This window comes from Dermacentor variabilis, chromosome 6, assembly GCF_050947875.1.
Source record: "Dermacentor variabilis isolate Ectoservices chromosome 6, ASM5094787v1, whole genome shotgun sequence".
Classification (NCBI taxonomy): domain Eukaryota; kingdom Metazoa; phylum Arthropoda; class Arachnida; order Ixodida; family Ixodidae; genus Dermacentor; species Dermacentor variabilis.
In genome coordinates this window covers 59,774,660-59,788,097 of record NC_134573.1, presented here as the reverse complement: position 1 = coordinate 59,788,097, position 13,438 = coordinate 59,774,660, and positions in this window count along the sequence as shown.

Sequence of the window (13,438 nt, the reverse complement as noted above, 5' to 3'; positions counted from 1 at the left end):
TTGGGGCCAAAGTTCTGCGTGGAACCAAGGATCGACATCGTCGACAGGTTGGCACTTAGAAGGGACATTGCCAGGAGTGTACCAGAGAAAGAAAAAGATCGATGTGTGGTGGAATGTGTGGACGTGGTAGCTAAAGCTTAGGTAAGCGATAGATCCAGGCCCAAAGTTGATAGGACTGCTAAGTATTTGGTTGAGAATAATCTGCGTGTTATTCAAGCAGACAAGGAAGGCTTTCTGGTTGTTGTACCAAATGATTGTTACTTAGAAAAAGCTTTCCTAGCGGTGAACAAGTGCCTTAAGAAGTGTGATGTGAATGTAGAAAACGTTAAAAAGAAAGCGGTGGATCTATTGAAAAAATGTGACCAAGATAAGCTTGCGTCACGTGTAAAGAACTCAAAAGGAATGAAATTGGAGATATTTTTTACGGCAAAAACCCACAAGCAAGCAATTCCGTTTAGGCCAATTGTGTCCGAGAGAGGGTGTTGGCAAGTTCTGGTAGCGGAGTTCTTGCAAAAAATGTTGAATTCCCTAGAAGTGCAGTATCCGTACATATTGAAAAACTCTGAAGGCCTTGTGAATTGTTTGGCATTAGATAGTACAAGCTGCAGCTGGGGATTCAGCATAGATGTTCAAGATCTTTACTATTCCTTACCGCAAGGGCCCCTGATGTGTAGTGTTAAAGATTGCATAACAAATGAGAATGACGAGGTGTCATTCCGCAATACGTGCGGCATGGCAGTTGAATCCTTTCTTGAACTTCTGCATTTTTATTTAGCGAATACACATGTAGGGTTGTGTGGTGAAACGTATATACAGGCAAGGGGTGTGTGCATCGGGTCAAAGGTAGCTCCCATCCTAAGTAGCATTTTTTTGGGAAGCATAGACAGAGAGTTGGCCAAAGATTTAGAAGGTGTAGTAAGTAAGGTATACAGATATGTCGATGACTACTTGATTTTAGGTTGTCCTGTAGACAAGGGTGCTTTCAGAAATAGGGTGGTAGAAGCCTTCAATTCTCTGGGAAAAGGCTTAACATCTACTTCGGAAGTACCGGTAGATAATAAGCAACAGTTTCTTGATGTCAAGTTTACATTCCTACCGGAACATGTGTGTTGGTCTTTCTCACCCCGAGATGGAAAACCGCTAATGAACTATGCATCAAACCATTCCAGGCTTGTGAAAAATGGAATAGTCATTTCGTGTTTCCGGTCAGCGTTGTTGAAGTCATGTCACCACACGGTAAGGATTGCATTTTTTGAGCAAGTTGACAGGTTGAGAAAGGCTGGGTACCCGCTCGCTGTGATGCTGGCGACGTGTGCTAGACTAATGAAAGAACTTAACAAGGATAAAGGACAATGCACAAAGAATCAAAGGCAGAAGAATGGAGATTCCAATGTTTCAGTGATTCCGTATGTGCACGGCCTTTCACACAGACTTAAGAAGGTGGCTGGTAGTTATGAAGTAAAAGTGGTATTTTCGGCAAAAAACAAAATAAGTAGTGTGTGTTCCAAGGGTAAAAAGAAGTTCGAAAGTAAGGATGAGGTACAGAAAGAATGCACTGTTAAACATCCGCGCAAGAACCAATTTGTTGCTTGCGCGAAGAACGTTGTTTACCAGATTCCGATGACGTGTGGTCATGTGTACGTAGGGCAGACTGGGAGATGCATTAACACTAGGTTAAGGCAGCACTTGTCTAGCCTGAAAGGTCGTCCTAGTACGCATTTGGCAATGCATTGCCAAGAACATGGTTGCTCCCCTTGTGTTACTAGCACAGACATTTTGTACAGGCATAGGAATCAAACCGCTAGGGAAATTGTGGAAGCATACTGGATTGAAAAACAAAAAGAAAAATGCATCTGCCATCCTTCTGTTTCATTGTTAGATAAAGGAAATTCGCTTCTATCATCACATCTTTAACGCATGTTATTGTAAGTGGTTGTTTTTATGCATTTTGCTGTTTTTAGTATGACTGGGTGGCTTTTGTCCACGTCTTTTTTTTTGTTTATCACAAGTGTTATATGTAATATTGACGTTGCTCTTTTGACTTGATCGCGCAGATCAGCGGGTATCATATGCGCTGTAGGCGTGCTCTGTTCTCTAGATCGCGCAGTTCTGTGGGTATTTAAGTAAGTAGTTCTTCAAAAATAAAACCGGTTGTTAGAAAGCGCTCGTCCTTGTGTTGCCCCTATTCTTCGTCCCTGTTTGTTTGCGCACAACAACTATAAATATGAAAGCCTAAGTGTTACATTCATACGTAGTGGTACGTAAAGCATTCGAGACTGGGTCTATCATAAAAAAATAGTTTTTTATGTGCACTCAAACGTAGTCGTCTTTGAAATAGACCTTGGCGTAGCAATACAGCACTACCAGCGAATATCCATTAGACGTATTCTCTGTGAGAGGAGTACAGCGTCCCCGCGCGATTTTTCTTTATTACGGCAATCTGGCCGAATTGGTGACATTTGAGCGCTGCTAAGCGCTAACTCGCACAAAATATTTATTGGCCTACATTCGCTACAAATGAATAGAATGTATTACCGGAGTAATTTTGACGCAACCGATAGCCTGGTTATATTCTAGTCTAGTTTTTAGCGGCTTTGAAATACCGTCTAAGCCGATGACACAAGCACCTGGTGGTGAGCGGCAGCCATGCGCATATTGCGAAAGTCGCTTACTTTCTACTTCGCTTTCTAATTTGCTTACTGTCTTCTCCTTTCTCGCCAGGCGTAAGGACTACAGCTCAAGGCACCGTCTTCGCTACGAAATGGATTGCAAAATGCGCCCATTTGTTCTTGAGGGCCAATTATGACGTCAGGCACCTGCAGAGGGTATAAAATATCTCCCATGAACCCATCCTACGAAAAGTAAAGCTGTCATGGACCCGAATGTCGTGCTGAGCTAGAGAGCAAGCCGGAGCGGCTTTCTCAGACAGGAAACTTCAGAGCTCAGGAAAAATTGTCCTGGTGAGGAGTACGTTTGCTTTCTACCTTCGTGCAACATTCGGGTGGATGACAATTTCTTCATCTCATGATGCTTGCTCCACTTTGCGCAATTTTGCCAAAATAATTTTCCGATTATTCTTGCGCCAAACATATCCTAGTCTTGAATTCGGGGCAAGAAATGCTCGATATTTGTCTTAGCCACACAAAATCTTACGGAACACATGATAGTGAAAGATTGCACAATGGCACTAACGACACCATAATGTTGCAGCCAAATTCTGTTTCCTGCGTTCTTTTTTATTCTTTGTTAAATTTTCTTTCTTTGGGCCTCCCAGTTCCGAGTTCACCATTAGCTCAGCGGCAAAGACCTTGACTGGGCCACCAGCCTAGAAAATCTCCACAAAGGCGGGCCAAATTGAAACAAATGGACGCCTTTTAGATGTGCTGTTTGGCAGGAAACAGCAGTTAGCCCCTGAAATCTGCTGGAGTGCAAAAGGCGTTTGCGCTTGCATGAGCTTCAATTATGGTGCCTGTTCCTAAACGTGATGCCACGTTTTGAATCACTTATTTCAACTTATCAAGAATGTATATATGAACAGAATAAATAGAAGTATGCAAAAACGCAGGCACAAGGCAGGTAAAATCGCACGTTACTCTGTCGAGCGACACACGCTGCCCACAACCATTTTCGCTGCACATTCCGCAACATTCCTGGCCGTTGCCTGCGCCTTTGCGCCATTATCTCTGCATCAAGCAAATTCATACATTTGGTCTCGCTGCCTCTTGACTAGTGAAGTTATTACTTATTCGAGTACGGGTGGGCGCTGTACCAGGAACGCATGAAAACAAAACGACAGAATCCATCTCACGATGACTGTCGACGTTAATCTGATTATCATTGAACAGTGTAGCAACACGCCGTGTTGCCATTACCCAAAGTCGTCATATATGAGGCGTGCATGAAGCCGGGTTCCTTTCTCGCGCATTGAAGAGGGCGACGATTTTCATTTCACAGCCTTTTTAAACGGGACAGTGACAAATATACAACTAACCCGCTTGACTTATTCGGTTTTTCTAACATCTACCGCTATCTAGCTTTTCCCTATGTGTTATTGATTTTATCTTACATATCTGAAACCTCTATCAGTGTATTTTACCGTTACCTACGCTTGCAATGACTTCTATTCTGTGGATCTCTTCCGTGCTTTTTTTTTTCACCAATGCCCAAACTGTCTCCTAGTTGTCGCGACTGCTCACACGTTTATCCTGCCTTCTTATTTGCATCGCAATTCTTCTGAAAGGTGTACATTTCCAAAAGATATTACTGCTTGAATCTTTTTACATTCAATTACGAATAATTGAGTTCTTCCAGGACTTGTTTTCATTTTTTTGTAGCACACACAGGCGTCCTATTGCGGCGCGTGTTTGCTCTGGTGAGCTTTGGTGCTGAGGCAGCCAACTCGGGTATGATGACGATGAAAACGCTTAAATGACCGGAAAAGGGTACTGGAGTTAGGAGAAGGCTGGTGAGACTGTTATTCCGAAATTGCTTCTGGTAAGGCCGCCGCCCTGGCTCTTTCCACGAGGGCATGCTGGTCCTCGAAGACTGAGCTGGGCAGGGCTGCCTACTGTCTTTCCCACGTTGGCTGGTGTACAGTGTATAAGGCACTATTAGCCTGGCAGGCCCATACCATATGGTACTAATCTACTTTCTGCCCGCAGAATTTAGAATCGGCTGAAAAGGATTGTGGCTCGCAAGCGAACAGCTGTTAGCAGTAATATACAAACTCTCCCTCCCACTTTATTTCTTGCAGTTCTTCTAAAACTAAGTTGTTTTTGTTTCCTTACTTTGCGTATATCTTAGAGTCTTTGTTTCTCGCAATTTCTTTTTTAAGGGTCTTGGTTCTTTATTTCCGCTTTAAATTACCTTCAATGGGTTGCCAACTTTCCTAATATCTTCCTCCTTTCCGTGTCCACAGTCTGGGAGGGACACACAATTCTCCGCGTTAGCCGGCAATTTCTTCAAATTCACGTCATTTAGCCTTTATCCGAAAGAATTCTTGTGTCCTTCTTCTAGTTCTAAGGCAATACTAGCCATTTGTGGCTTTACCCTGGGCCCCCAAGCCAAACCTTCATAGTCCTCTTATATTTCCAACCCCCACAACATTTCTTATTTAAAGCACAGAACTACATCCGTGAACGCTTAGCGCTCACACCATTATACTTTTTCCAAATTACTCGCATCACCTTTTATTTATAGTAGCCCCACAGTACTCTATGCTTCATTATTGCCGCGTTACCCTTCCCTACCCGCCGTGGTTGCTCATTGGCTATGGTGCTGGGCTGCTGACCGCGAGGTCGCGTGATCAGATACCGGCCACGGCGGCTGCATTTCGATGGGGGCGAAATGCGAAAACAGCCGTGTGCTCAGATTTAGGTGCACGTTAAAGAACCCCAGGAGGCCGAAATTTCCGGAGTCCTCCACTACGGCATGCCTCATAATCAGAAAGTGATTTTGGCACATTAAACCCCATAATTTCATTACCCTTCCCTTTCACTTTTATATTACCTTGGTGGACGCGTGAGTAGATATTGACACATGGACTCGTTTATATTTTTCGAGTGATCACTTTTCCTTGTCTAACAAGCGTTATCGCTAACCACGGGACGCGCCTGCATTTATCGCAATTTCCTGGGATGTTATCGACGATTCTATTCGCTGCTTGGCTGTACAGAACCTCGTGCAATCTGACGTCACCTATGGGCGACGCAAATGGTGTAGAAAATTCTGGAAAACACGCGGGAACTAGCGATTACTCTGAACTGTTGGATGACTCGTGTATAAAAGCCTACGCGGTAAACCGCCAGATCGGATTTCAACGATCGCGTACTCTGTTCGTAGCTATCGTAGTGCTTTAAGTGTAGCCTGTTTTGTGGCCGTAGGTCCACCCAATAAAAGTTAGTTTCGTCGTTCACAGTTTTCCTACTGCGTTCTTTGCCATCACTACTACGCGACATCTGGTAGAGCTGCTTTGCGTTATTGTACCGAACACTCCCACAAGGCAGTGACCCATTCCCGAAGGTGGAAGAGAACACTAGAGTCGTCCAGAGCCAGCGAGGTAGCAGCAGGCTGCAAGGACTGCCCCCGGAGCACGGACCTTTGCCTGAGAAGACAAGGAAGATAATCGCCAAGCTTTGTCCATCCTGCTCAATAGCCGAGGGAGCCACCGAACTCCCGTGGATCATCACTGGAAGACCCGGATAACTGGCTGGAAACATTTTATTATGATATTGCTACGGAATAGTATTACCAATAACGAAGAGGCGAGCAGTAAGAAGACGACGACGACGATTAGAGGCTAGCGCGGGCTGTTGCCTCTTGGCCAAGTGCGGCGTATTACGTTGTAAATATACTTGTATATAGCTTTTCATCTGCGTCTTCTTACGTAACATATCTGGTGGAGGTGGACGTTCCCTGTACTTCGTCACGGAGGTTAGCAGTGGACGGTACGTCGAGCCTAGCTTCATGGCTCCCGGCTATGGCAACTCGACTCAGCCGCCCCCGACACCTGCTACGACTTCGACGACCTAAATCACCCTCCCTGCTCCTCGTGATCCTGGCGTATTCTCGGGCAAAGATGGGGAAGATGTCGACGACTGGATTAGCCTCTACGAACACGTCAGCCGCAATAACCGGTGGGACCCTACTAGCATGCTCACCAACGTAGTCTCTTACCTCGGTGGCACACCTCGAGTTGGGTTTTGGACGCACGAAGATGAGCTCACCAGTTGGGATCCGCTCAAACAAAAGCTCCGAGACTTGTTCGGCAACCCCTACGGTCACAAACTTGCCGCGCAGAAGGCGCTTTCCGGCCGTGTGCAGACGTCAACAGAGCCCTATGTCACGTACATTCAGGACATCTTGGCTCTGTGCCGCAAAGTTGATGCACACATGACTGAGTCAGACAAGGTATCCCACATCCTCAAAGGCATGGCCGATGACGCCTTCAACTTGCTCGTATTCGACAACGACGCGACGGTGGATGCTCTTATAAAAGAGTGCCGCCGTCTGGAACTCGCTAAAAGCCGACGTCTCGACCAGCAGTTTGCCCGTTTGCCCAACACCCCAGCGACATCTTCCTGTGCCGACGCTCCTCGTCCCAACAACACTGGCGATATTACCAAGATAGTCCGGCGTGAGATCGAGGTCGCCTATCCGGCTGCCTTCGAATCCAGCCCCACCAACGCACCTGCAGTCACGGTTTCCTTGATCCAGGCAGTTGTCCGCCAGGAGTTCGAAAACAGAGGCCTTCACACCATCTGCTCGGCCCATCGCCCTGATACCCATCCGGCTTCTTCGATTTCACCCCGTCCCGCATCTTCTTACCCACTACGTTTCCGCAACCCATCTGAATGGCGCACTGCTGACGACAAGCCCATTTGTTTTCACTGCCGTCGCATCGGGCACATTTCTCGGCACTGTCGAAGTCCCTGGACTTTCCCGACCCGGTCTGCTTATACTGCCTACTCTTGCCCCTCAGGTGGCCCTTCCCGTCCCTACGCCGCACGCTCTTATAATGCCGCCACTGACTCTCCTGCGCCGAACCGCCCCTATTCCCGTTCACATTCGCCCCAACGACGACAATCTCGCTCTCCCCAGCCACATCTCTCCTTTTCGCCGACTCCCTTCGAACGCCGCTCCCAGCCGGAAAACTAGATGATGCAGCGCCTCGAGGTGACGCTCCATTGCTCCCTACGCCGCCAAATCCTCCACTGACGTTGCCCACTCATCTGAACCTTCTCGACGTGCAAGTGGACGGCGTTCCTGTATCTGCTCTTGTAGACGCTGGGGCGCATTTGTCGGTAAGAAGCGCTGACCTTCGTAATAATAATAATATTTGGGGTTTTACGTGCCAAAACCACTTTCTGATTATGAGGCACGCCGTAGTGGAGGACTCCGGAAATTTTGACCACCTGTGGTTCTTAAACGTGCACCTAAATCTAAGCACATGGGTGTTTTCGCATTTCGCCCCCATCGAAATGCGGCCGCCGTGGCCGGGATTCGATCCCGCGACCTCGTGGTCAGCAGCCCAACACCATAGCCACTGAGCAACCACGGCGGGTGCTGACCTTCGTACCCGCCTGAAAAAAAAATAATCACGCCCACCACGACGCATGTGGTCCATGTCGGCGATGGCGGAACAGCCCCCGTAATTGGTATGTGTGCCGCCCGACTCTCCTTCGCCGATCGCTCCACAATTGTGCTATTCACAGTCATCGCCCACTGTCCCCATGACATCATACTCGGCTTAGACTTCCTCTCCGCACATTCTGCTCTCATCGATTGTTCCGCCAGTACTCTCCGCCTTGACCTGCCTGTTCTGGATCCCGCTGAACCACACCCCAGTCGCCTCAGTTCCGAAGACTTCGTTCGCTTGCCACCTTCGGAACTGACTTACGTTGACCTAGTGTCATCCCCACCAGTGCCCGACGGCCACTATATCGCGGCTCCTATACAAGATGTCCTCCTTACACACGGGATCACGGTACCTCATACCGTTTTATCTATTAGGGCGAATTGCGTCTGCCTGCCAGTGGTCAATTTTGGCTTGACGACACAAGTGCTGCCACGCGGGATGTCTCTGGCCCAGCTTTGCTCATTCGAGGATCACTTAATAGCATCTATTGAGGTAGACGGCAGTTCAGCTGATCCTCCTCTACTATCGCAGCCGACAACTTGTACCATCGCCGACTTACAGAAAATGAATGCGCCCGACATCCCGTCCGAGCACGCTCGTGAGCTCTACCGCGTTCTGTTTTCCTACAACGATATTTTTGACTTTAACGATCGTCCTTTGGCCCAAACTACAGCTGTTCAACATCGCATTAATACCTGCGATGCCCCTTCTATTCATCGCCGCCCGTATCGAGTGTCACCGGCTGAGCGTCAAGTTATTCCCGCAGAAGTTCGCAAAACGCTTGCCAGGAACATCATGGAACCGTCATGTAGTCCGTGGGCGTCACCTGGTGTATTGGTAAAAAAGATGGATGTCTCATGGCGCTTTTGCGTGGATTATCGGCACCTTAACAGGGTTACCAAAAAGGACGTGTATCCCCTACCTCGGATCGATGACGCCCTTGACTGCCTCCATGGTGCTCGCTACTTCTCCTCTATTGACCTCCGCTCCGGCTACTGGCAGATTGCCGTGGACGATCTCGACCACGAGAAGACTGCTTTTGTAACTTCGGGCGGTCTTTATCAATTCAATGTGATGCCATTCGGTCTATGTAACGCTCCTGCCACTTTTGAACGCATGATGGACTCCCTTCTTTACGGTTTCAAATGGTCCACATGCCTGTGCTACTTGGACGACGTTATAGTATTCTCCCCAACGTTCGCTGCGCACCTCGAGCGCCTCTCGGCAGTCCTGGACGTTTTTCGTCGCGCCGGTCTGCAAATGAACGCATCGAAGTGCCAATTCGGCCATCGCCAGATTACCGTCCTTGGGCATATCGTTGACGCGAACGGAGTGCAACCGGTCCCAGGCAAGATCCATGCTGTTATGCACTTCCCTGTTCCGAAGTGTGTCAAGGATGTGCGCAGCTTCATCGGCCTTTGTTCCTACTTCCGCCGTTTCGTGAAAAATTTCGCGGCCATAGCACGACCACTAACCGAGCTTTTGAAAAAAGACGCCCCTTTCCAGTGGGACGATAACGAGGCCTCTGCATTCTCGCATCTAATCGACGTTCTCACAACGCCTCCCGTTCTGGCCCATTTCGATCCTTCGGCGCCTACCGAAGTCCGTACTGATGCCAGTGGTCACGGAATTGGCGCAGTGGTGGCACAACGCCAGCCCGGCAACGACCGTGTTATCACTTACGCCAGCAGGCTCCTCTCACACTCCGAGCGCAACTATTCCATCACTGAGCGTGAGTGTCTGGCCCTAGTTTGGGGGGTTGCGAAATTCCGCCCATACTTATATGGCGGACCCTTTTTCCGTTATCACAGAACATCATGCGCTTTGCTGGTTATGCTCACTGAAAGATCCAAGAGGAAGACTTTGTCGCTGGGCCTTACGCCTCCAAGAATATTCATATACTGTCACCTACAAATGAGACGCTACAAAAGACGCTGACTGCCTGTCTCGTTACCCGGTAGACGAGCCTGACGACGCCGACCGTCCGACCGAATGCCGTTGGCGCAGTACCGCCAACGGCATTCTCTCTGTGTCTGCCTTCACTAACATCGCCGATGCGCAGTACCGAGACCTACCGCTGCGAGCACTCATCGAGTGTCTGCGCTCTACACCTACCGACACGTCCGTTCGCCGATATGTCCTCCAGGGTGGCATTCTGTACCGAGGGAACTTCCTCCCTATGGCCCTGATCTTCTTGTCGTGCCAAAACATCTACGACAGACTGTGCTCTTTGAGATGCATGACGCACCTACTGCAGGACATTTTGGCGTAACCCGCACGTACGACCGCGTCCGCCGCCGCTTCTACTGGCCTGGTCTCGCTCGCTCCGTCCGACGCTATGTTGCTGCCTGTGATACCTGCCAGCGTCCGAAAACACCTTAGGTGCTACTTGCCGGTCACCTTCAGCCGATCACTGTCCCTGTGGAGCCGTTCTTTTGTTTTGGATTAGACCTCCTCGGTCCCTTTCCAACGTCATCCTCTGGGAAAAAATGGGTAGCCGTCGCAACTGGTTACGCCACCCGATACGCTATCACGCGGGCTCTCCCTACCAGTTGCGCCACTGACGTCGCGGACTTTCTCTTGCGTGAAATTATCTTAGTGCATGGCGCCCCGCGACAGCTGCTTACTGACCGTGGTCGTAACTTCATCTCGAAAGTTATCGCCGACATTGTGCGTTCCTGCTCTATTCAACACAAGCTGACTAGCTGATACCATCCTCAAACCAATGGCCTGACAGAGCGGTTAAACCGTACTCTTTCCGACATGCTGTCCAAGTACGTTTCCAAGGACCACCACGACTGGGACACTGCCCTTCCTTACGTCACATATGCCTATAATTCTTCCCGGCACGACAACGCCGGATTTTCTCCCTTTTATCTACTCTACGGTCGCGAACCGACCTTGCCCCTTGACACGGCGCTCCCTCCTGCTTCTATCTCAACAAGCGAGTATGCGCGCGACGCCATCGCCCTCGCCGACCATGCACGCCAGCTTGCTCGTGCTCGACTGACGGACTCGCAAATCACTCAGCAGCGTAACTACAACACCCACCACCGTGACGTACAGTTTTCGCCTGGTGCGCTCGGGCTCTTGTGGTCGCCCTCTCGTCACGTCGGACTTTCAGAAAAGCTCCTTTCGCGCGATACACAGGGACCTAGCACGTGCTGCGCCAGGTGACGCCTGTGACGTACGAAATTGCTCCTGTGAACTCAACCTCGTCATCTACCCTGGCATATAGTGATGTCTGCACGTCAGTAGGCTCAAGGCCTACTACACTGCTTCCGAGTCCGGCCTTTAGTCGCTCCGGGACGGCGCTTTTGCCGCCGGGGGTAGTGCTACGAAATAGTATTACCAATGACGAAGAGGCGAGCAGTAAGAAGACAACGACGACGATTAGAGGCTAGCGCGGGCTGTTGCCTCTTGGCCAAGTGCGGCGTATTACGTTGTAAATATGCTTGTATATAGATTTTCATCTGCGTCTTCTTACGTAACAATATTATCGAGCGAAGCTGAAGAGACGGGCTGTTGCGAGAACGGCGATGAAGTTGGTCGTTATCCCCTTAGCGCGAGCGAGGGTCGGCCAGGCTGTCTGGCTCCAGTGTAAATAACCTCTAAATAGCCTCTTTCGTCTGTGTCTTTTCACATTCTCGTGGAGGGGAGCGATCCCCATCCTTGCCACCAAGCTACGAAGTGGTCGACACATCGAGCTTATCACCAGGCCTCCCGGTGACGAGCCCGACTCTGCAACGTCTTCGGCTTGTGCGACTGCTCCAATCATCAAGGTTACCCCACATCGCCACCCTGATGCGGTCTCTGGCCTGGAGGGACAGGAGGTTGACGAATGGATGAAGCTGTATGAACACGCCAGTGCTAATAACAGGTGGGACCCAACGATTATGCTCGCCAATGTCATCTTTTATCTCGGCGGCATCCCACGTGTGTGGCACCAAATGCATAAAGACGAGATAACCAGGTGGGGCAGTTTCAAGGAAAAGCTACGGGAACTGTTCGACGACCCCTTTGGGCGCAAGGTTGCCGGGAGAAAGGCTCTCGCGTCTCGTGTTCAGTCATCTAAAGAGCCGTACGTTTCATATATCCTCGACTTCTTGGCCATATGCCGCAAAGCGGACAATATGTCCGAAGCAGATAAAGTTGCACATGTGCTAAAAGGCATCGCCGACGACGCTTTTAATTTGCTTGTTTTCGGCAGCATCTCGACTATCGACGCCATCATAAAAGAATGCGGTCGCCTTCAACAAGCTTAGAGCCGCCGTATCACACACCACATAACGCGGCTACCCAACACTGCTGCTACATCGACATGTGAGCGTCGACCGCGTCAGACCACCATCTGTGACGACGTCAACCGTATTGTTCGCCGCGAACTCGAGGCCACCTGTTCGCCAGCTTTCTCCGCGACACCTCTCGAAGTGCCAGCAACCACCATTGCGATGTTTCAGGCAGACGTCAGACAAGAATGTGAGAACATTGGTCTGAAGTCTGTGTGTTCCACGTGTCAGCCCAGCGTTCCCAGTTCTCTAGCGGCCCTCCTCGTTCCCAACAGTCCATTTATGCCACATCTCGCCGCAACCCGTACGAATGGCGCACCCCTGATGAAAGACCAATCTACTGCCACTGATGTCGCATCTGCCACGTCGCTCGTCACTGCCGCAACCAATGGCCACCACATCCTCAGGCATACGCGGCCGCTTAATCCCGCATCTTTAGACCATCTGTTCCCTATACCACCCGCGATGAACAAATGCCGCTGATGCTCCTGCTCCGAACCTTCGCTACAGCCGCTTGCCCTCACCTCGGCGTCATCAGTCTCGTTCGCCGCAACACCGTCGCTTCTCTTCGCCGCCTATCGCCTCCCGAATCCAGCCGGAAAACTACGCACTGCAGCTTCTGGAGGTGAAGCTGCATTTTCGACCCTGCCCTAAAATCCTCTGCTCACGTTACCTACGAACGAAAATCTTCTTGACATTGATGTTGACGGCTATCCTGTCACGGCACTCATCGATACAGCAGCAGGTGCTGCCTTCCGACGACGACTGAACAAGCTCCTCACCCCAGCGTCGGCACGCATCGTCCGCGTTGCGGAGGGTGGTACTGTGGCTATCATCGGAATGTGTAGGGCACGTGTCAGCATTGCCGGCCGCCACACTCCTGTCCTCTTCACCGTAATTGCTCATTGCTCTCACGACCTCATTCTAGGCCTCAATTTTCTCTCCGTGCATTCGTCGCTCCCTTAGCGCGAGCTACGCTCGGACTGGCTGTCTGGCTCCAGTGTAAATAGCC